This window comes from Micrasema longulum, unplaced genomic scaffold (assembly GCF_059751315.1).
Source record: "Micrasema longulum isolate JH-2025_06_02 unplaced genomic scaffold, ASM5975131v1 h1tg000013l, whole genome shotgun sequence".
NCBI lineage: Eukaryota > Metazoa > Arthropoda > Insecta > Trichoptera > Brachycentridae > Micrasema > Micrasema longulum.
Window position 1 is genome coordinate 146,022 of NW_028277221.1, and position 24,469 is coordinate 170,490.

The 24,469-nt window shown below is 31.3% G+C and overlaps 1 protein-coding gene across 2 annotated transcripts in view; it reads right to left on the reverse strand.

The window, feature by feature from the left end:
• LOC148285686 (very long chain fatty acid elongase AAEL008004) overlaps nucleotides 1-9,522 on the reverse strand; it is a 135,765-nt gene extending 126,243 nt beyond the window's left edge. Inside the window, exon 1 of one of the 2 annotated variants that reach the window (XM_088238003.1) lies at nucleotides 9,406-9,522. The gene's annotated coding sequence lies outside the window, so the exon portion shown is untranslated. The remainder of the gene's footprint in view (nucleotides 1-9,405) is intronic. The other variant, XM_088238234.1, reaches the window with a different exon arrangement.
• Between the last annotated feature and the right edge of the window lie 14,947 nt (nucleotides 9,523-24,469).

Here is a 24,469-nt window from a genome sequence, read left to right on the forward strand (position 1 = left end):
GTAATTCGTTTTGGCAGTTCATTTTATGTTAATTATATTATTTTAGTAGTAAATAATTCAATCAAACGGAGCGTATTTATATATTAAATTAATGATTTAAGTAAAGGGAGTTCGATAATTCCAATTGCTGGTTAATTATTACAGCATCACATTTAATTCTATTAATTTTTAATGATTCTAATTTTTTCCCTTTGTTTTAAAATGTAGTAATTCAATATTGTTTTCGCTGTCAAAATTTGAAAAAAAATATTGTTGTATATTGACTTATCTATGTATTGAAAAAGCTTTCACAAATCACCAGTCTTAAAGATGCTTACTTAGACGAAAGCGCTCGTTGGTCGAAATAATAATTATAATTAAAAAATAAAAAAAATAAAAAATGTAAAACTTAACCGTTTCAAAACAAAACTAAGAAGTTTCATTGATGACTTTATTTAATATTTTATCAAAATTATGAACTATGGAGTTTTATGAGGAAATATAAAACAAAACATTAACATTATTAAAAGAGCAATTAATGATGTCAAAAACCCTGGATTTAGTAGAGAAACGAAGATTAATGAGTGCCGCTAAGCCTAGCAATGTCGATCTACAAACTATTAACAGAGATGTTCAAAGATAATACAGAAAAAATAAAAATACATTTCTTAGACCGTATGCGTATGTTTCTTCCACTGTACAAATCCGTGTTCTCGGGTGCTCCAAAGAAACAATATGGAAAGATTAGTGGTACAAGAACGATTAGTGTTGGGGAACTCGATCTCGCGGAAGGAGTCCTGCTAGATGGACAGACTTGGTGACAGAAGCGACTGGCGTCTCTCTTCAGGAAGCCTCCAGAAACGCTGAAGATAGAAGCGGATGGAGGCGGATCGTAACGACGTGCTTCCCTCCTGCCAATATAACCATGACTGCTCTGCCAAGTGCAAACGACTAAGAAAAATAAAGTTTCGAAAAATAGCTGTAGTTATAATTAGCTCTATTAGCGTGTATTTACTACGTAAATACGCGTTAAAAATGCGTTTTCTACGCGCGCTTTTGCGTTCAGAATACCACCCCAGTAAATGATATTATCTTTGATTTTGGAAACTATATATGTAGATTGTTAAATTTATTATATGACTACAGCTGTTGATGTAAATATATGTGCTTTCCAAAGCTTTGTAGTTTAAAATACATTATTACAAGTAGTCTCGTAAAAAAAGTATTTTATTGAATAAGTTTAATCATGTTATTCCACTAAGAAATTGCCGATACAATAAATTGTATTGTATATAGATTGAGTTTTTCTTCTGACATTTCTTGGTGGAACTGCATTGTTTAGCAATTGTTTAGTCTTCCACCAGTCTGACAATATCGGTCACGACGAAACCCGGTCACTGGTAAAAATGTAAATAAAAAGTGGAATGAAACTATATACCTATTATTATTATTTTAAATTGTATTGTATTATTATTTCACGAAAATGTATTGAAAAATAAATACGTAGGTTTTAATTATTAAGGTATTGGACAAATATCAGGTACTGTGCGTTTGAATGATTAATAGGCCTATGTTAACGTGTTAGTGGCTATCGGGGAATCAAGTAAACATATACGACCTAGAACAGGTGGTAATATCTTAATTCCTAAATTAAAAACAACTACTGCACAACATCATTATACTTACAGAGGAATATTTTCATTTAATGAAATGAACAAAGATAGTAAAAAGTACAGTCAGGAATAAAATATATTAAAGAAAGAAGTAAAAAAATACATCTATAATTCTTCTTTATGTAACACTGATTGAAAACATCGTAAATATCTTTTTACGACGGGCTTAAATTAAATTCAACATGGTTCCCAGCACTACATATGACAAAAACGAATAGAAATGTGCCTACTGCCGGCTGCGACACAGTACAAATTACTAGTACATATACATAATTATTCTTTCCTACAAAACTAGAAATGTGCCTACTGCTGACTGTGACACGGTACAAATTACTAGTACATAAACACATACATTTCTCTATAAAACACACAGTTTTCCTTGAAGATGGCTCCTGCAATGGTAGCCGAAACGTCGGATCAAATCCAACATACGCGGTATCACCCAAAAAAGATACATAATATCTTTTTTGTAATTTATATATGTATGTTATTTTGAAAATATTATTGATTAAAATAAAAAAATCTATTGTAAGACGTTACTCCCCATTATGTACACAAGAATTGTTTATTTCTTTTACGTAATGGGAAACGTTAATGTAAATATATGTATTTGATTATTGTAAAAAAATTGTTGTAATATTGTATTTAAATTTGTTATTAATAAAAAAAAATGTATATATATTTATTTCGTTTGTGTCAGTAGGCAGACTAGAATACTTTATTTGAAAACGTTATGTCACTTACACATTATCACGGGTTATTAAACGATTGAACGTGGATATTATTAGTATTTCATACAGTCTCTATAAAGTTCTATGAAGATAAACTCTTTTAAATGATCAAAATAAGAATAAGATTTATATAATACCTCTAATCATACGAGCGTAAATATATTTTGAATAAAACCCATGGACGGAATGCGTGAGCAGTTAAAAATATGCGAAAAAAATGTTTTTTATAATGTTGATACAAAACAAACCTTGGAAAATATAACTTGCATTATAAAGCAGTAATAATATATTTACGAGATCATTAACTAAGAATTAGTGCAAAAAATTACTAAAAAACAAGGTTATTAGAGCAATTAATTGAATGCTAATAGATGATTACTCAATAGAAGCGAAAAATAATTATTTTAAGTGTAATCGAGTAAAATCAAATACGCAAACAATCTTGTTTCACATCATATTATCATGATCTAAAACTTAAACTAAATGTACATAGGGTATTTAAAATTAATAAAAGAGTATGTATCAATATTTTTGTAGGTAAATATGACTCAGTTTTTTAGTCCTTTTTAAAATTTATATTTTTAAACAATATTTTTTCCAATTGATTCTAATATTTTTTTCACGAGTAAGGTTAGTCTAAAAAGATTTTTAAAAAAATGTTTTCTTCAGTAAATTTGAAGTCCATTTTTCAGTTTTATTGAAGAATAACTGGTAATAAATTTTGCGATAAGGAATACATATCTATGTTTATATAATACGATTAGTATTTTCAAGGTAAGAAGTTTTCACATTCTCCGCAGGCGTTTTATCATCATTCTGTCAAATTTACACGACGCTTTTGTAAATATATTTTGTTTTTGCGCAATATCCACGCTTTACAAGGAACACATAAATTAGTATTCTTTCAGTAGATCGATCATCTTTGAACGCCTAGAAACGCCTGAAGTGAAAATATTTATTGTGTTTTATGAAAAAAAACACTGTGCTTTATGCTTTAATTACAAAATAAATATAATTAAGTAGGTTTGAAATGTGTGTTAACGTGCACTAAATTTAACCTTTGACTTGACTGACAGATATCTCTATAGAGATAAAAAATAAGTTTAACCAGTTAAGTGCTATAAGCGCGTATACGCGTTCTCCAGTTTCGTGCTTGGAGAGACCGCTATACAAAAATAGGGCGTAAAAGTGCTTGTCTTTGAACGTGCTTACGCGCCGAGGTCTAGTATTCTGAACGGATTTTGCACACTCGAATACATCTGTTAGACGCTTGATGAAGCACTAGGACACAAGGAATGATTAAAATTAGCAACACGACAGTAGAGCGGTTTAGATAAGAGTTTCTGAAAATTGCTTTAAATTTCATGGCTTGCTGGGAACTGCTATAGTAATATCTAGTGGCGTAGAAAATGTTAAGAAGGAAAAGTAATAAATAATATTAATACGCGCCAAAATATACTTAAAAACAAAGTTTCCATACGTTCATTAAAATAAAACAAAAACCCAGTTTTAGGAAACTTAAAATTAAGTTTTTGCTTATTTATATGACAGGCGCCGTGGCGCAGTTGGTTAGACGGCTAACTGTGATACTGGCGTCGCGGGATCGATTCCCGCCAGTTGCAAACAAGAAATTAAAGAAAAAAAAATCTCAATTGGTCGGTGTGTTGTGGTGTATTTTTCATGGCTTCCTTCCATATCCGCTCTTTCCAACCCACTGACAAGCCTTTGAAATAGAGGCTTGGCGTGTGATTCCGTTTTAGATTTAAAAAAATCTAAAACGACGTTATAAAGAAAAATACGTTTTGTTTTTTATCGTCGATAACAGGTATGCTATTCATCATTATTAAATATTTTATTTAATCGAATTCGATAATTAATTGCTTTATAACATTAGTATTCACCGCTAAACTATTTGAAGGTTAATGGTATAAACTTAACGAGAAAAACAACAAATACAAAAAAAATATGACTTTATAGATAAATTAACACGTTGGTAATGGATGCGAACAGCGGCACCTCACAATCGGCATAAACAGCAAATTATTGTGTTATGAGAAAAAAAATCAACGAAGAAGGCCACAAATTTCCGGTGCCAATTTTTATTTTCATTTCTTAAATCAGTTCTGATAGTTGGTTTACATACAGCGAATGCCCTGCCTACACAAGTTAAAAAGATTTTCTAGTCCTGAAATGACGGTTTGCCGGCAGTTCATGTCTGAACTACTGGTAGCTATTAAATAGCTTTTTTGATAATAAAAAAATACATCGGCATTATTTACTCCAACTAGTGAGGGGACAGGGATGTATGAAGATACATGATGTAGGTGTTTAGGACTCATTGTTAAAGTGATTATTTCAAGGTAGGGTGCTCGTTATGCTATTTAGTACCTTAATATGAAACCAAAAGATAATATATAATTAAGACATGTACTTGTAGTACCCACATGATTATAAGAAACAAAACACACTCATTCTTTCGTAGTTAGTGGTCTGTTCAATCAATACGATATTAATAAATTTTTATAATTTTTATTTTTCTATTATTATTTTGTACATTTATTTATTTATTTATTAACGGACATTGTCCATGTATACAATTTATAAGGTTTAAATATTACAATAAAAGAATAGTTTAAAACATTAAAAAAAAATAAAAAAAGCATTGACAAACATAAGGGACATCGAGATAAGATCTGGACTATTTATTTAGTGCTCGTTTAAATCGTTGTAAACTTAAACCAAAAAAGTCTAGATCTTGTCTTGAGTTAACAATACGACATAGGCGGGTCATTTGAGAATTTAGGCCATAGTTTGTTCAATGCTGATCGATGAACAGTACTTCATTGTTTAACACGGAATTAACACGGAATTTTCTAACAAGTCTAATTTTGATAAAATTATAATTTAAATCTATGTTGCTAAATTTTGATATATTATTTGAATCAGGTAGTGGTCCCGTGGGTAGTGTTGGGGACTCACGGTTAAGAGGTCTGAAGTTCAAACTTAACTTGATTTCTATTTTCTAAAAGCGAGTTATTTACAACTCGTAAAGTTTTATAAAAAAAACGAATAATATAAATATTATCGAATTCAAATAGGCACAAACGAATCTAATAAATGTCAATCTATTATAATTTTACCGTGCTATTTATATTAAGATGGTATGTGTGAAATAAGCTATTCTCAGTCGGGTATCACGAGGCTGGTTTGTTTAGTTGTATATTCTTTTAAAAATGAATAGACTTTAGAGTGTAAAACAACAGTAAGAATACATAATGTAATGGTCGCCCAAACGTAAGCAGAAAAATCCTACAACCCATGCAATGATTATAATAATAATAAACATTTTTTTAAATGTAAAATGACGCATGACGGTTAACATTTATTAAAATGTTATTACTATTTCAACTTAATCGTTAAAATTCTCGGCTAACGAAGGGAAATGATTCGGCAATAAATAGGGTTGATAACGCATGACGATAGTATTATAGGAATACCTTGACATAGATATTCACTGGTGGAAAACGGTTATAATCCCGGATGGAGAGAATCATTGAGTAACGCGGCTCCTTAGTAGATGTCATGATCTTATGTAATTAGATTAGTAAACAAACATCATTTACCCATGATATGTTAAAAGATCGTCTCTTAAATTTGAATACAACGTAAGTTACGAAAAATTTCTTAAATCATTAATTTTGTGTAAAAGAAAAGTTTTTTTTTAAATAAAATATTTAGATTTTAAGGTACGAGTATACCTACATAATTTTCGAGTGTATTATCTGAACAAATATATTAACAAATTACAACAAGGATGCAGATTATTTTAGAGAACGGAATATGTAAGTCTAGACATTTGCAGGGCTTACGACCTGTCATCTGGTTTAAGTGGCCACTATACACACTGTAACATTCATCATTTTGCCCATGTTTGAACATCCATATTTCTTTAATTCTTCCATGTGTTGATTTTAGTGACGTTCGAGAGCTGAAACCCTTATTGTTGTGAAGATAATAATCTGACTGAATTATTTCTCCTACTAGGCAACGCCTGAAAACAATTTTCTAATTTTCAAACTTCTTCTTAGACCAGTTGGTTTTATTACCATATTTTGAGTTTGACTGACTTAGGGCCGGTTTTATAAACATCTATCAAACTTTCGTAAGTGTAATGAACCGTTGACATTCGTTAGGATAACCGACGGTTTTGTGTTCTTTAAAACATTTTTGTTAACGTGCAGTCGCCGGTAAGCATTTAAAAAAAAAAACAAATTTTAGTCGCAGCTTCTATATTTTTTAGTCAATTGTCTATGAAATAACTTTTTGTCTAAGCTTTTTTTGTCAAACGTGAATGGTGCGCATTGCTATTCACTGAATTAAAAAATACATCAAATACAAATACATGACAATTTTGAATGAAGTTTATTCACAAAAAAGAACTATGAATTGAGAGTACAATGAATTGAGAGTACTATGAATTAAAATTAAAATATTAAAAGCGAGCAGGAAAATTGCAGATAACGATGGATAGTTTTAACTATTATCTGCTATTTTTGTATACATTTATATCAATAAATCATATTTTAAATAAGTTTTTTTTAACGGCTTAATATATTAATCCATTAGACTAAAGTTGATTTTATACCACCACGCAGAGTAGAAAACATATAAAACTGGTAATTTAACTAAATCCCAAAACAAAGACTTTCTGTATGTTAATTGGGTAAAGATTTGATCAAATAACAATGTAATAAAACAACTATTAACTGTCATGTCAAATACGGCAGCGGGGCCGAAGGTAACGGATCGGAAAGTATTTAACCGGCCAAAATCGGCCAGTAACCATAGATTTAACGACTCGTAACGCTGCGAACGTTTACAAAACGCAATAATCGGCTGGTATACTAAATATTAGTTAAAAATTGTATCAAGTTAACGAACGGATGTTTATAAAACCGGCCTTTAACGACTCGTAACGCTGCGAACGTTTATAAAACGCAATAATCGGCCGGTATACCAAATATTAGTTAAAACTGGTATCAAGTTAACGAACGGATGTTTATAAATCCGGCCTTTAACGACTCGTAACGCTGCGAACGTTTATAAAACGCAATAATCGGCCGGTATACCAAATATTAGTTAAAAATGATATTAAGTTAACGAACGGATGTTTATTAAACCGGCCCTAACGCTGTATTCCAAGAAATGTTTTTTCTTCGTTTCAATGACATAGATACAGATGGTGAAAAATATTTAATCATAATCGCAAATACAGAAAAAAATACTTACATGGATTCAAATTAAGGCAACAATACACTATTTATCAATATCATGGTGTAGTGAGCGCTTTCTATTACGTAGGACCCTTTTTAAAAAAAAACTGGGGTTGAATTCGGATTAGTTAAATTTCCCCCAACTATTTTAAAAACATCCTGAGGACTGACAATTCAATTCTCGGTAAGAGAATATTATATATTTAATAGAGTAAACGTGTTTTTTGTATTTCTTCTTCTTCAAAAAATATATTCAAATAAAACGACTGAATGATGCAGACCCATTTAGGTCAAAAAGTATTATAGTTAAAAGAATGGCATTATTTAGTACTGTTTTTTTAACGATCTTTCAAATCCGATTGAGAATATTCAGACTTCATTTATATACAAAGTTAGGTATTTTATATTGTAATCATTGGTTTTTTATTAAAAAAATGACTTACATCTTTAAAACATAACACAAAATAGTACATACTTTTATATATTGTATAATTAAATAATAATTTTTGTCATTAGGATAATATTAAAACAATAAATCGTATGAAAAATAACCCGTAAATATATGTAATATATTTTTTCTTTTAAAGAAATAACCCGCTAAGCCTTTATTTAGAGATTGGTCAGCAGGTGAGATAAAAGGGATGTAAAAGGAGGTAATGAAAATTACACTACAACACCCAGACCAATTGAGTAAAAACGGGTGAGAATCGAACCCGCGACGCCAGTTTCACAGTTGGCCGTTTTACCAACTGCGCCACGGCACCTGTCAATTATTTTTCGCAAAATTATTCACTTTTGCGCGTGGTGAGAGATTTATACATTTAAATGATAATATTGGTTTCAAAATATAATATGAATATTTTATTTAAAACTTTTTTTTCTTCTTTAAAGAGAATTTTTTAAAAATCATTTCAAAGAAAAACCTCGTCCAGGCTGATTTGCAGCGGACTACGCGTTGCGGGCCAAAGCAGGGTTCGGTCATGCCAACCTCACGGCTGTTGGTGTTGCCCGCCACAATATTACGTACATTTATTTACAACCTAACCTAACAACTGTCACTATAAAGTATTGAGTAGGTACGAGTATATTTTCAGTTATTTTTTTTTTAAGAAAAAAAATAGAAAAGTATTAGGTAAATAATTTGTATCATTTGAATTTACCATGAATTGGTTAAAGAATAATATATAAACCCTCTTCATTAACTCGGTAGTCAGATGGCAGAAAAATCTATATTTTTTTTTCGATTTTTCAGTTTTAAACAGTTTCTGCCATTTGACTACCTAACTGTCGTTCGAATCGTACCTTGTAGTGAACTGAGTCCAATTCTTTAGTTTAATTATTCTTCTATCTGTATTCGGAAATAAACAATTACTCAATGTGTTTAATGTTGTAAAATAAGTATAACAATTGGCCTTAACATATTCAATTGAGTTAACCGTAGAAAAAACTGTAAACAAATTATTAAACGGATCATAATTTAAATTTACGTAAGTTTGAAATTGTCGATACTCAAGCGTTTTTAATTCAATTGATTGCCGTATAGAATTGAAGTGCTCAAATAAAATATATAAATAAACAGACGCAATAATATTTACAATTCAAATCGTAATTTGATTTGATGTATAAAATGTTTTCAGGGTTCACCTGGCTGCCAAACGATTACAATCATTATGCACGATACTTAGTTGAGAATTAAAGTACTCGATGATGAAAATAGAGGGAGGGGTTATTAGTTGAAAATTGACTTACGCTGTGCTGGGGCGGACGCGCCGGGTCTTTAACACCTCCATATACCGGTCACTTTCGTTACCAGGACCGAGCAGCCTGCTTCGCCTGACGTAATACTACTAACTCCATACTTCCAACCGTCAGCTTGTACCATGCAGCTTTGTCTACATTGCATAACCTCGAAGCGCGACCGGCCACAATAGAAGCGGACAGGCTGGTTCTAGCGACGCCGCGTCAAAATGCCGGCCATTTTCACGCAGGATTTTGAGTGACGCGGTCTTATCTCGTTCCGTAGAAACCGGCGTATTTGCACAGACGAACGCCTGTTTACCAAACAACCACGTTAGATTGCGCTGTAGGTGATATTCGCGCTTTTCGTAAAAGGTTTTATTTGATGTTGCGCTTCGGACCTCGAAGGCTGTGCGAATTTCGACAGGTGTCGATAAAGCTACCGTCAGAGGAAACGACTTCAGGCCTCGCGTCAGTATTTCGTAATAATTCATAATTTACAAGTTTTCGTGGCCTACATTTGATAAAAGTCCAACAAACTGACTAAAATTGAACAATAAACCGAAAATTGTTTTTCAGATACATCGAAGAAGAAGAAGATAAGTAAGTAAAAGTGGAGCATCACTTCAATCGTAACTTATTCGATCGGTTATTTAAACGCCTTGTAGGCTTTTATATGTTTTACATGTAAAAATATAAAGATAGACATTTATTTAACACAAAAGTAGCAAAAAGTAAAAATGAACTTAAAAGAAAAATAAAAAATATAAAAACCATCTTTCATATTAGTAAAAAATATCCGGGTCTCATACATATAGTACATACATAATATAGATAGCAGTTGAGAGAACAAAAGGTCACCTTTTCCATCAGTTATTTCAAAATAATCCTTAATTAGAAGAAGTTAGAAAAATAATGATAAAAAATACTTATATAAGTTATTGGAGTTTTCCTACTGACATTTCTTGGTGGAACTGCATTTTAATTCTTCTCCTTCGCAGTCTCAATCCTGGGGATTGGTTTGCACCAAAGTCCTGCATCTCGACCTCCATTGGTCTCTATTCTCTGCAGCCCTCTTCAACTCGACATATGAGGCGCAGTTTGAATCTTCGCACATTTGCTTAAAATATTCCCACCGGGGGCGCCCTCTATAATTTGTCCCCTCAGCCATTCCCTCCATGATGTTGTGCAGCAGACCCTCATGGCGAATAATGTGGCCGATCCATCGGGCTCACCTCACTGAGATGGTTTTGATTAAGTGCCTACCTTTTTCGATTCTGTTGAGAACCTCGTCATTAGTGATGTGGTCTCTCCAGCAAATTCCTAATATTTTTCTGTAGCGCCAAATCTCGAAGGTCTCTAGTCTTTTTTTGTATCTTTCGGTAAGGCACCATGTCCCACAACCGTACATCAATATGCTCCATACACATGTCTTGGCAAGTTGCTTGCGGAGTTTTAGATTGATATTATTTGACTAAAAAATCTTTGATTTTTTGTTGAACGCAAGGTGCGCCTTGCTTGGTGTATGCGGCAGTCGACTTCTCTTTTTGTTCTCCCATCCCAGGTGATCCTGCTTCCAAGGTATACAAACTATTTTGCGTTTTTCAGAGTTGCTCCTGACATTACTATATTTATTCGTTGCTCATTACGGGCCACAGTCATTACTTTGGTTTTGCTCCTGTTTATTTTCATATTATATTTGTTATTTAATAATAAAAATACGTACTGGACGATGTCGGTCATTACAAAACCCAGTCACTGGTAAAAAATTTGTAAATAAAAGTGGAATAAAACTATATACGTATTTTTATTATTATAATTAAGATATTAGTTAGTAAAAGGTACATAATTTAAATCAACATAGTACTATTTAGGTATTAAAATTTGAAGATAATCAATTGATACTCTGCCTTTTTAAATTCAAAAGTGTTCTCTAAAATACATTTATATAATTTGCGTATTCATTTGTAAACGCGTGAATTCTCCTTATTGGCGAGTGTGCACTGTAGTTTGTCGTATATACATTTACAAAGAAGAGTTTATTAAATCGGGTAAACCAGCCAGGCACTCGCAATTTAATAAGTTTTAACAGTTGGGAATAATCAAACATTTAATATTTTGAATAAAAATTACAAATCATTTGGTTTTTTTGTATTATCTAATGTTCGTACATTAAAATATGTATAATTGATATTGAGTTATACTGGAATGATTAATTTAAAATTAACGAAACGTAAAAATTTATGTTGAACTCTTTCGGTATTATTTATATGCATTTTATAATATGGTGACCATTAAACAGAGTTGTATTCAAGTTGGCTTCGTACTTAAGCAACATTGAAAATTTTCATTACATTGACCCAATCAAAATTAATATAAGATTTATAACAAACTTTAACGAGTATTTTATATTCATTCCTTGTTTTGTAAAATTCACTGTAATCATTGAAACTTTGCTAGAATATCTTATGTATACTTTTTTAAAATTTAATACATTTTAAGTTCTGTGATAAACCACAGTAGATAAAATTTATTTTGTTGCTAACACTGGGGAACAAATTTATCTATAGCTTAAAAAAGTACACCATAAAACTGACAGACAGACAGGTCCGTACCATCGTGATTTGTGATTGAAATAAAGTCGGATTTTTTACAATTAAGAGAAGCATCATCCTTCTTTAGACCGCTGCTTACAACGATTAATACACGTGTAAAATGATAAATACACGTATGATATTTAATACACGTATGCTCATGAACAGCAGGTGGGTCTGGCCACTGCCATCGGCCGAGAGGGGGAATTGAGATGAAATACCGCCCGGTTCTTTGGTCTTCAGGTCACAACTCGTTTTTTCGCAACATTTCCAGTACATTCCGGGTCTAACCTTGAGTCACTAGTTTCATGGCACATCAGACCTTCCGAGGTAGACCTTCGATGTATTTCCTTTTTATTCTGACACAACCAATTATTATAAAATATTAAATAACGTACCAATTTAATAATTTCGTACGTAATAAAAGTCAGATTTTACGATCAATATATGTAGAATGTTCGTATCTAATGCATATCACCGTGTTTATTGACGGATTTAAGAAAATATTGATACGCAGAAAACCGTACATTCGACCATATGCTAGTTACTCATAAAATCTAGTATATTTTATAATCATAAATAATTAAGCAAACAAAACAGAATTACTACGACGCACTATTTACTGCCTTAGTTAGAAGGAATTTAGAATTGAATTCAACAATTTGGCCACCTTATTACAATGTTCATATTTTAAAGTTAGAAAGAATACAATGTAAATTCCTTGGATTCATCAATTACAAACTTAAAATACCCACAGAAAATATTGATTATGATAATTTATTGTGTACACTAAATATTTTTAAAAGAAGAATTGTAATTGATTTATTAAACTGATATAAAACTAGCTGACCCGTCAGACGTTGTCCTGCCCGAACGTTGGCTTGCCTGCTATTAGCTTGAAAAAATGCTTTTCATTGATAAGTAGGTACTTAGGTACTTGTTTGTCATTAAATTCTAAAACTAAAAATTCTAAATATTTAATATTGAATTTAAGTAGGTACCTAGGTACTTGTTTCTGGTTGGATTCCAAAACATAAAAGAAATATTATTTCAAATATGGCATTCTTTTTGCAAACGTCAAACTCCGGTCTTCTCACCAACAAAGGGGTGTACTTATGTTGGAATACGATTTTTAAAAATGTATTAAATTTAATAATTATTTAGTATTACCAAAAATTCAGTAAAATTAAATAAATGATTAGAGAAATTATAAGGAATTTAAAAAAACAAATGCTGTTTGTAAAAATTAAAAAAAAAAAATTTTATACACAAAAAAACAACATCTTTCCATTTTTTCTAAATGCATTCTCCTCGAATGCAACCCTGGTAGATCGGTGAATAAAACATTTATGCACCTTACTTCTTTTTTAAATATTAGATTGAAGATTTTAATATCTACGAACACGCACAGCGCAAACATCTATATTTCTCTAAAAACCACACGTAAATCGGTCAAGCCGTTTAGGAGGAGTTTGGTGACGTCTTACGTACAGAAGAATTATATATGTAAAGATAGCAAATGGCCTCTTACACGGGTGGTAATCTGATATCATGAGGAAAAAAAAGAGAAAAAAAAAACACTTGATTTATCGAGTCCACGTGTAGTATTTAGTGAACATGATAGAAATAAAATAAAAAGGAATCAATTCGTTAGTAACGTAAACCTTGACAAAGAAGCTTGTTTGCTTTGAAACCGGCCGGTGAAAAATAAAAATTAGTGGTTAAAAACAAAGTTGTTGAATTTAAGTTTGTTTAATTTTAGCGTTTACAACATTTTTAAAAAAATCAGAACTTACTTTTAATAAAGTTTTTTTTTAAATCTGATAAATTACACAATGAAAGTGTCTTAAAAAAAGTAAAGTAAGATATCTTTTTACATTTAACGCTATGAGATGCATACGTGAACAGAAGATATAAAAGGAAAAATAATGAAACCCACTAAACCGCGAAACCGGCTTGTCAGCAGGTTTCGTTTTTTTTAAAGTCCATCAATTTAAAAATCACTATTAAAAATATGAAAATGTGGTCTCAAGAGGACTATGCATATAATATATTGTGCACCAGTGAGATGACCATGTAAAACGGCGTTGTATAAATTTGTAAATGTCATCATTAATCTTTGTGGCATACCGTACATGTACAAAGTTTTGAAAACTGTTTACAATAACAAGCAATTTGATTATTCACGGTAGGTGCTTTTTGTATTAGTTTGTTATTTATTTATTAAATATACGGCTGAAGCTAATTACAACAGTCATTTTTGTTCTTATTCTTAGAGGTGGGGGTCAGTGCATTGCAAGCTCCCGACGTCACTGCGGCCTGTGAAGATCTGTTGCGACGGGTCCCCGTGAATAGTCCTCGCCCTCCAAGCCCAGGTCTTTAAAGAGCCAGGCTACTGTGTGGAAGGTGAGAGTTTAAATTTTGCTAAATCTCCCCCTCCAAGCCCAGATCCGTAAAGTATCAGCTATTAGATAGGGGGTGAGATTTTTAATATCCTCAGACATTCATACAACAGTCATATTAAGAAACATACGTATATACGTTAAACTGAACGAAAAACATAAAACTACGTAGCAAAGACAAACAAGGGGAATAAAATAATGGCAAACAATATATTCATAAACGCAATAGACTTCGAGCAAAACCATGCCAATTTATCTTCATCCCACACTGTTTTAGTGGGAAAGAGATCTACCATAAGCCGGAAGATCTATCCTAAAGAATTCCATGTTGTGTGTCGAATTGACTTATTTACACATTCTGGACATAAATACGAGTCAATCCATTGACGGAGATTTTTCCATTACTGAAACGGCCATTAGATACTAGAACTACAAAATAACTTCAATTGTATTTCCTTCATAAACATTTTTTTTTTAGTTTTTAAAAATTATTTGTGTTTTTAAAAAAAAAACACTGTTAGAATTTTATGCGCTGAATACCAGTTAACTGTATAACGTTAATAATACCACGAACCTTATTAAACGATTGTGTAGGCATACGATATTTTTATATGAAAAATGTCGATAGCTGAAGATGGTCTTGGGAGAAAAACTAAATCACCTTGGAATTGTAAACTTGTAGCTTATATTGACCTTTTATTGTATGGCGATTGTAAATTTCCCCAGTTCCGCATATCGCTAAAATTTATTAGAAAAAATTAAATGAAATATCTTTAGTAACTACTAAATATCTAAATTTATTTATTGCACCCGTACACATAAATATTACTTTATGAACGTCTGTTATATGTTTGATTTGCTGTTTATTATGCAGTTACATAGTTGTTATGATCACGTATTGTGTACATGTTTATATCGCTAATCAAAAGTTTAAAATGTGTATGCTTATTCAACATTATAAGTAAATTGATGTTTTGACATTTATTTGATATCTAGAAGTAAAATAAATAATTACGCGCACTGAATCGATTTGAGCACTAATCAATCACAAAAAACGCAAAAAAACAGTCGAAATATAATCAATGGAACAGCTTCTTGTAATGCTACTAACAGAAAATACAGGCGCTCGTAAAATGGATTGAAATATGTATTAAACGGCGAATGATTAGCATATTCTATAGTGCACCTAATTATGTATAATGTTAATATAATATGTCAATATAGAAAAAAATATGGTAATAAATTTGATATGATACATAGGTTATAGAGAGGTCAGCAAGATATTTACGATTGAATAAAATGTCAGTTAATAATAATTTAAAAAAAAAGTTTGTTTATTTAATTGGTACGATGCTAATAACGTATTAAAGTAACTAATTAAATATCTTAGGTTTTCACAGCCGTTGATGCACAATGATTTTTTGTAGGTTATTATGTCGGGTGTTTTTTGTACTCTTTTTCGACGTTACAGATCGCACAACAACGTGCATCATCAGGGTTGATGTCACATGTTATGTACTTAGAATTTGTACCGGGTCGCAGATGTTGCTGAGTGTACATTAATTTGAAGTCGTTTCAAAATCTACGCTTTAATGCGATTTCTTTATAACTGGGTAGCAGCATCATTTTAATGAGGAACTTCAGCCCTACGGGAAATTGGATACAAAATATGTTTACTTGCGCGCAGTAAAAATTAGAGCATTCAATTGTAAAGGAAAGTTTCTTGAAAATGTACGGAAAAAATAATAAAAAATGTTTTGTTAAAAATGCACTACTTTGAACGACGTCACTGGTAAATATGAACTAACCAATGAAATAAGAGCTGTAAAGGATATCCGTCACACGCGGAGTCATTTAGGAAATTCAAATCTTTAAAAAAATCATTGCGCTGATAATACGATATATATAAATAATATTTTTTTAAATCAGCTTATTTTAATAGAAGTATATTAACGAATAATAAAAAAAAGACAGTGAACTTCCTCATTGCATCCCATCATCTTTATTCATATCGTCGAGATATTTGTAAATCACGATTTTTACCAATCTTTTCAAATTTGCCTTCGGTCTACCTAAAATAACCGGCTCGATGTGAGGATTGAAATAATGTTTGTAGCTTTGTATTATACTATTCAAATGTTTCGGAGTTATATTTAAAATTGAGTAGACATTTCCATTTTGAATTTTATACCAAAATATTAGTTTTTTTCTTCGAATTTAGTTATAGTTATTTAAATATTTATGTGTGTTCACTTCATTAGGTAAATTAACTAATTCTGCATATCCAAGTTGTTACATTACATTGTCTCGCTAGAACCAATATTTGAGGTTCCAAAATATCCTTGTCCATTGAGATTATGTGTACTAAGTACGGTTACGTCAGCCATGTGTCAACTTTAGGAAATCTTGGCAAACGTCATAAAATGTAATAATGTGCGATCACAGCTCCACGCTTGCGCAATAAGAGACTTATTATATTGTACAGATCTTCCAGCGAGCCTTTTTTTCTGTTTATAAAACGGACCCCGTGAAGCAACGCCAGCGCCAACGTCGCGGCGGCGCGGCGGCGTCGTGTGAATATACCGCCTCTTTATTTGGTGGGAATCCGGGTTCGATTACCGGTTGAATCGCAATATATTTATCTTTTTCCTGTGCTGTAATTTATGACATTGATTGGTTTTTTGTGGTGCTAAAACTTATAGTTCTGTCTACGAAGAAAACGAATTTAAAATTCCAGAATCGTTGATGACCGAATGTTTCTAATTTGCAGAGCATTATAAATATAAAATGAGTTATACGTCTTGTTTTATATTTGTTCTAAATATGTTGATTATTTTAATTAATTTCAACAGAGAGGGAAAACATTTTTGAGAAGGGAATATGGAAGTCTAGGCATTTACAGGGCTTATGACCTGTCATTGGCTGGTTTAAGTGGCCACTTTACAAACTGTTTAACAAACACCATTCTGCCCATGTTCGAACATCCACATTTCCTCAACTCTTCCATCTGTTGACTTTTGAGAAGTAAAAGAGCTGAAACCTTTATCACGTGGGTGAGATTCATCAGGGTGAACCAAATCACCTACTAGGCAACGCTTGAAAACAATTTTCCAATTTTTATACTTCTTCTTTTATATGACCTGTCTTTGGCTGGTTTAAGTGGCTACTTTATACTCTGTAAATTTTATTTTTCTGCCTATGGTAGAGAACAAAGGCATTTAGTTTTATCAACAATATTTTGAGTTCGTCTAAATTTTTGTAGACAAGGACTGGATTCAACTCCCTTATGACAGGTCATAATCCCCGTAGATGCCTAGACTTCTATATTACCTTCTTTGACATTTTCTTCATTTCTTCTTTTATATGTTAATTTAGTTTTGTCTAAAAATATTTGGATGTATTCAAAATATTGTTGATCGACTAAGATCATTTCAGAAAACTAATATACAATTCTTAAATACGATAAAAGAAAATAGAAACGATTGGTACCTGCTTCGTTTCTGAGTTGAATAATATACTTGAATAAAATAGATAATGTTTGATAAAATATTAGTCTGTGTGAAAAAATTATGTAAGATATGTACATAAATGGACAGACAGTTGCACAAAAAAGTAATGTTAAAAAAGTTTAAAGCTGAATAATAATGTTTTTTTTTTCCTTATAATGGATTGTTTTATCATTCGTTTTTTTCATGCAACCCATTTTTTAGCATAAAACTATTTAAACATAATTTTTTGGTGCAACTGGCCCTAAGACACTATTCGAGCAGTGTACCTAAACTAAATCTTATTTAATATATGTATATAACCACTTATTGACTTTTCCATGTCTATCGGTTTTGAGACGTACTCGTCTCTTCGTCAGGACACCAATCAAACCAACGCGCAAAACTTACTATACACCTTCACCATAATTGTTGCACAAAAATATTAATCAGCATGTCATGCATTTAGTAGTCTCGAAACTGGTAGACATGGAAAATTCGGTGGTTATAAAAGTGGTTATACACAAATATTTAATAACATTAAGTAAAATGTTTGACCATAAAGTTAATGCTTTAAATGTTAATAATAGTGTAACTATAGTTTGTCAGTCAAGTGTCTAGACAAATTGTTTGAGTTGGTACACCATTTGGCATCTCCTTAGAACACTGTGTTTGTTAAAGGCGATTTAATAAATGAATATTTCCGATATCTACTACAGTCTTGTTAAAATGCGAAATTGGAGTTTATTGCTATTTTTATTCAGATACCGCACTGTGTATCAACGTAGTAAAACTCCCATTGTTTTTCTGTAGTCAATCAATGTACATATGTCGAATTTCATTCGATTATATAACATGTTACATCCGAACACAATCCAAATTCCTGTTAGCGATGAGAAATATACATGATTTATATTTTGTTGCAGAAAAAAATGCACAGAGTTACGCGAATGCATGTTTTATTTAAGCCGAATAATTGAAATTAATTTACGTAACGCAAGTGCTAATTTTGGACGAATCAATGTAATCATTCCTAAACAAAATCGATTAAAACGCGCGTGGTTTTTTCGCATATTATAAAATATTTCGCCATTTTGTGCTAATGCTTTTTAGTTAAATTCTGAATGCTGGTTTTTATAACAATTGTATTAAAAACCAATATTTAGAATTATTGCTCGGCAACCATGAAAAAAAAACACATTTCTTTGCCTTTTTGCATTGTTAAATTTTGTTATATAACAAAATTATTCAAGAACAGCTTATTTTTATTTTCATCAATGTTTTGAGTATGTCCAAATGTTTGCAGACTGGCTGAATTGATGAATTGATTCAGCCGGATGAATCTCACTCACATGATAAAAATTTTAGCTCTTTTAGTTCACAAAAGTCAACAGATGGAATAGTTGAGGAAATGTGGATGTTTAAACATAGGCAGAATGGTGAATGGTACACAGTGCGTGAAATGGCTACTTAAACCAGGCAATGACAGGTCATAAGCCCTTTAAATGCCAAGTTTTTCATATTACCTTCTCAAAAATATTTTCCGTCTCTGTTGCAGCTAATTTATTTAAATTTTATTTATATTTTTGTATTGCAGATAAACAAGTACATATGTATTTCTGTCTCAGAATATATGGGTTGGTGTATTTGCCTACCATACAAGAGGCCTCAGGTTCGCTTTCGACATAATGGACATTAAATAATAATTGTCAAAATACATTTTTTACACTTCTGTTTTAAGTCCATTTACTACCACCTGAAGTAAAAAAAACTATATTCACATTTTTTTCTATACTTACCTAATAATATAGAAATATCACATACTACAAATACCGATAAAAATATATTAATTTATTTATCAACGGACTTAGTCCATTAAAAAAAACGGCAAACACAAATCTTTATAATACATACAGGCACAATTGAAATAAAATACAAAAAAATAAAATTAAAGGTAGGACAAAAAATTAAATAGTAATTATTAAATGGATTAAGAATAATTAATTGTATTTTCAAAATTAATATGGATATTGTGAAGAAATGTTTTCATAAATAAATTGCAAAAATAATTTTTCAAAAAGCCTGTTTGGCCTTGATAGCTGTGACGTCAAGATTTGTGACAATGTTCTAAACAAATTTGAATGGTTAGGAACAAATAAACATGAATGGTCAATGGAATGACCGCTGCTAATGCTATAAATAAGTCACAATTTTTTTTTTCCTGGACAGTATTTCTTAGACCTTTATTACTTTAGAAATGTTAAAATAAAAACGTGATATTACCCTAAAAACTTTTTTTCAATATTGGCAACTATTGTTGGAAAAATTTGTGAGCCCAATAATTTACTCACACACTAAGCTTGTGAACTCGACCAATTAGCGCTTTTTTCCTCATTCACCAGTCTAAAGTTGTAGACTCAAATTCTTTTTTAGTTGCATGAAAAATGAGTAATCGTAGTATAAAAAAAGTTAAATTAATTATTACCAAGTTTAATACGCGTTTTCGCTTGTGTTTCGAGTAAAATCTTGAAAATCTTACACCACTCTTCGGAGGAAATTATTTTTAAAGTGTTAAATTAAAAATAATTCTGGCGATGAACTTAATTGTGATAAAAAAATACTCGCTGTAAAAATAATTTCAACGCATGGACAACAACTAAACCTATTGTAAATAATCATCTTCACCATAGGAACACTGCGCAAATATCGCGAACAGTTTATCCAGCTTTATTCTTTCAATTGAACGCGAACAGAAGAAGGGGTCGAAAATATTTACCTTCGTCTACTTGACATTCCATTTGGATGGTTTGTAATATAATGGAATAATATGCAAGGTAAAGAAATGCTAAACATAAAATCGGTAGTCAGATGGCAGAAAAGATCATCGGTATTTTTATCTGTTTTTTATTTTTCATAAGTTTTAATTTAAATTTCAGTAAATACACATAGAAAAAAACTGCATCATTTAGAATGGTAATTTATTATTGAAAAGCAACACTAAAGTATTTTAGTTTGTGGATTTAAGTCTTGAAATTGAGTTGTATTTCAGCTCTACTGAACATTTTTGAAAATTATAGATGGTTCCTTTTGTCATCTGACTACCAAAATCTTCTTTCGAATGACGTTCTCCATTTTGTTTTACTTTAGGTGCTCATCTTAATATTTGGAAATGAATAGACACAACTCATGTTAAAAACCGAAATAAATTGACCAAGCTATGTAAAATGGCTGAATATTAAAGTGATGTTCCAAATAATGATAGGTCAGAAGTCCTTTAAATGTCTAGACATCCATTCTCATTATTTTCTCAATCTCTGTTCTAAAATAATATGTACATATTATATCGTTTCTCTGCCCGCAAAAATCGACAAACCAAAACAACTGTTTCATAACAAAAAAAACTGATATTTTCCATCTCATGTGATATAACATTTATTTCTTCTTCTTTTTCTTTTGCCACTCCTACCAACCAGAGGTTGACAAAAAGAGCTTATCTTATTTTTTGTTTTGTACACCATTTTGTGAAAAGGACTGAAATTATATTATTATGTTATTTTTAACAATCAATATAGTTTAAAATTACTGCATACCAAGTTTGGTAAACTTAAAGTGAAAATAAAGGTATAAATGGCATTTTTTTATAAAAATTATAAAAGCGTTATCTATGAATAGTTAGTTTCATATTTTCGTTTAGAATTAATTTCATTTAAAGTAAAACGGTGGTTTAGAGAGTGTAATCGATAGTATAACAATCGAACGAGGAAGATCAGTTCTATAAGAAATTGGATACACAAAACATTTTCTTATGGGCGGTAAAAATTAAAGCTTCTCATTGTACGGCAAAATTTCCTGAAAATGTAAGGAAAAATAATAAAAACGATTTTATTTAAAACGAACAACTTTAAACGACGCTATGTCACTAGTTCTTCCTAATCAATCAATGATAAAGTGTTGTGATAGATTTCCTATTTGCCAGAAGCCAATTCATTAATCAGCAGATCTTACGGAAGAAAACTTGTGACTTCATACGCGTAGCTATTCAAAATTACAAAACTTTAAAAAAACCATCGCCCTGATAATACGATATATTTTTTTTATTTACAAGTTGGCTTTGTTTGAGACTATTCATTTAAAAAAAAATTACAAACTACTGAACTTTCTCATTGCGGTCCCGTGGTAGTGTTGTGCACTCACGGATCAAAAGTCTTAGGTTCAAATACCTTTCTACAACAACTCGATTTTCGAGTTATTTACGGCTTTCAGGAAATGGTTGAAAATTTAAATATTTTGGTAAATAATAAGAGCTCCAATATTTATGTTTTTATTAAAAATTCGAATGTATTCCACCTACATTATTTAAAATTTATTTATTTTACTACTTATGTTGGTCTTTGTTTACGTATATCAATATAATTATTGTTGGTATTGTTGTAAATCTAATCAATTAATGACACTCGTCATTACAGGGATGGGTGATAATGACGTAGTGTTGTTTAATTTAGATACGGAATTTACGTATTTATTAGTTAATTGATTGTTGATGAGGATATAACGATATTAAATTATCGTTGGATTTGGTAGTACAATAATAAAGATTTGCAGTCAGGTGAATATTTTCATTAATATGGCTTTCAGGTTTCTCATAATACTTAAAATGACTATCCAGTAGAATCTAATATCTGTTGTCGTTATTGACAGGTGCGAGTTTGTTGTATGGCATTTTATTCATATGAGATTCGTTGCATTTCGTAAATAACACAAACATGAAGTAATATGTCCCGTTTATTCAAAGAATTTACAATCAACCAATAGGCTCCTTGAATTGCACGTGTCCCCCCGTAACACTTTGTATCCCGGAGCCGTGTAAACACGTGATTATATAACTATGCGTTGTGTTCCGGTTCCGTGTTTTCACGTGGTTTTCCAGCTGTCTAAAAAAGTGCATTTTATTGACATCTAGTGACTTTTATAAGTACTTTTTCGCTGCTGGGAAACCACGTGAAAACAAGGGACCGAGACACAACGCGTGGTTATATAATCACGTGTTAACACGGCTCCGGGATTTAATATTAATAAGTTCGGCAAAAGGTCTTTAGAAAATAATAGCCATTCCGAATTGAATAAACTACCAGATGAGCTAAAACACGAAAAGTCGAATAGCAAATCCAAAAGTGTCGCAATTAAAAAATATTACTTAAATCTTTTTGAAAGTGATAGTTATTAATGTAATTTATATAAATGGTTTAAAGTACTGTGTTTTATGTTTATAATCTTATGTTTTCTTACTATTTCGGATGTATTTCGGATGTATTAACTATGTATGATATAATGTATTGTCACTAAAATAATTTCGTTTTATATACGGTCCCAATTGTTTTTTTAAAAATAATTTGTGGGAGTATAATATCCACTAGACATGTATATAAAAATAAAAAATAAAATAAATGTGTATTTCTGAAAAGAAAAAAAAAACAAAATAGGGAAATATCATATTTTCTTACAGTTTTAAAGTAAAAAGGGTGTATGAAATACTGTATAGTGAAGGTTTTTTTTTTACTTTTTAGTAGTACCTAGCATGAAAAATATTTTTAAATTAGTAATTTTGAATTCACGCAAAAACGGTCATTGCGTTGGCCACGCCCCTAATACGTCAAGTTGCATGTTCATTTTCAACTTTATTCCAAATCATTCAAATTTTTATAGAAAATCGTCACGAATTTTGACGTCACAGCTATCAATGCCAAACATGTCGCGTTTTTCTAGCGATTAAAAAAAATAAAAAATTTAATAATATAAGTTATATATGAAAACATTTCTCCACAATATGTATATGGATTTTGGAAAAAACAATGAATTATGCTAAATCCATTTAATATATTTTTATCAGTATTGTAGTACGTGATATTTCCCTATTACTAGGTTCTATGCAAAAGATATATATATAGATATAAAAACCTCTTAAGTTACCTGTAAAAAATACATGTAAAGAATTCATGTTTTGACCCGTGGGCTTATGGCTAGTTAAAAAAAAGCTTTTTTTAGCATATTTGGACAAAACGTTAAAAATATTTGATAAAGTGGTTGTTACATAAAAAACAAAATCACGTTTTTAAAAAGTTCTAAAACTTTGAATAATCTGGATAATGAGGGATGAGGTGCATCGTGTTGCATAAACACCCCGTTCACGCAACTTCAGGTCGCGCGATTGTTAAAATGTCCGAGCGCGATGTTGGCGGATGACGGACGCGGGAACCATCACAATGTAGCGAGTTGCATCACAGTTGTGTATACTAAAAAATATACGCACGTCTGTTGTTGCACCATATTTGCAGAATCGTGCCACTCTCAGGAAAAAATCCCGAATAAAAAAATCGTGTGGAGAGACGTCCGCCTCGTTGTGTAGTGGTTGACGCATTAGCCTTTCATTCGTGAGATCCTGGGTTCGATTCCTTGCAGAATGGACGTGAAACAGTGATTTCAAAGGTTGTTTGAACTCCAATACCTACTTCATTAAAGCGTAAGGCTGTTCACCTTCATGTAACGGATGATCAAAATACGCTGCACGTGGTTGTGGAAAGGGGTATGGTTTTGAGTT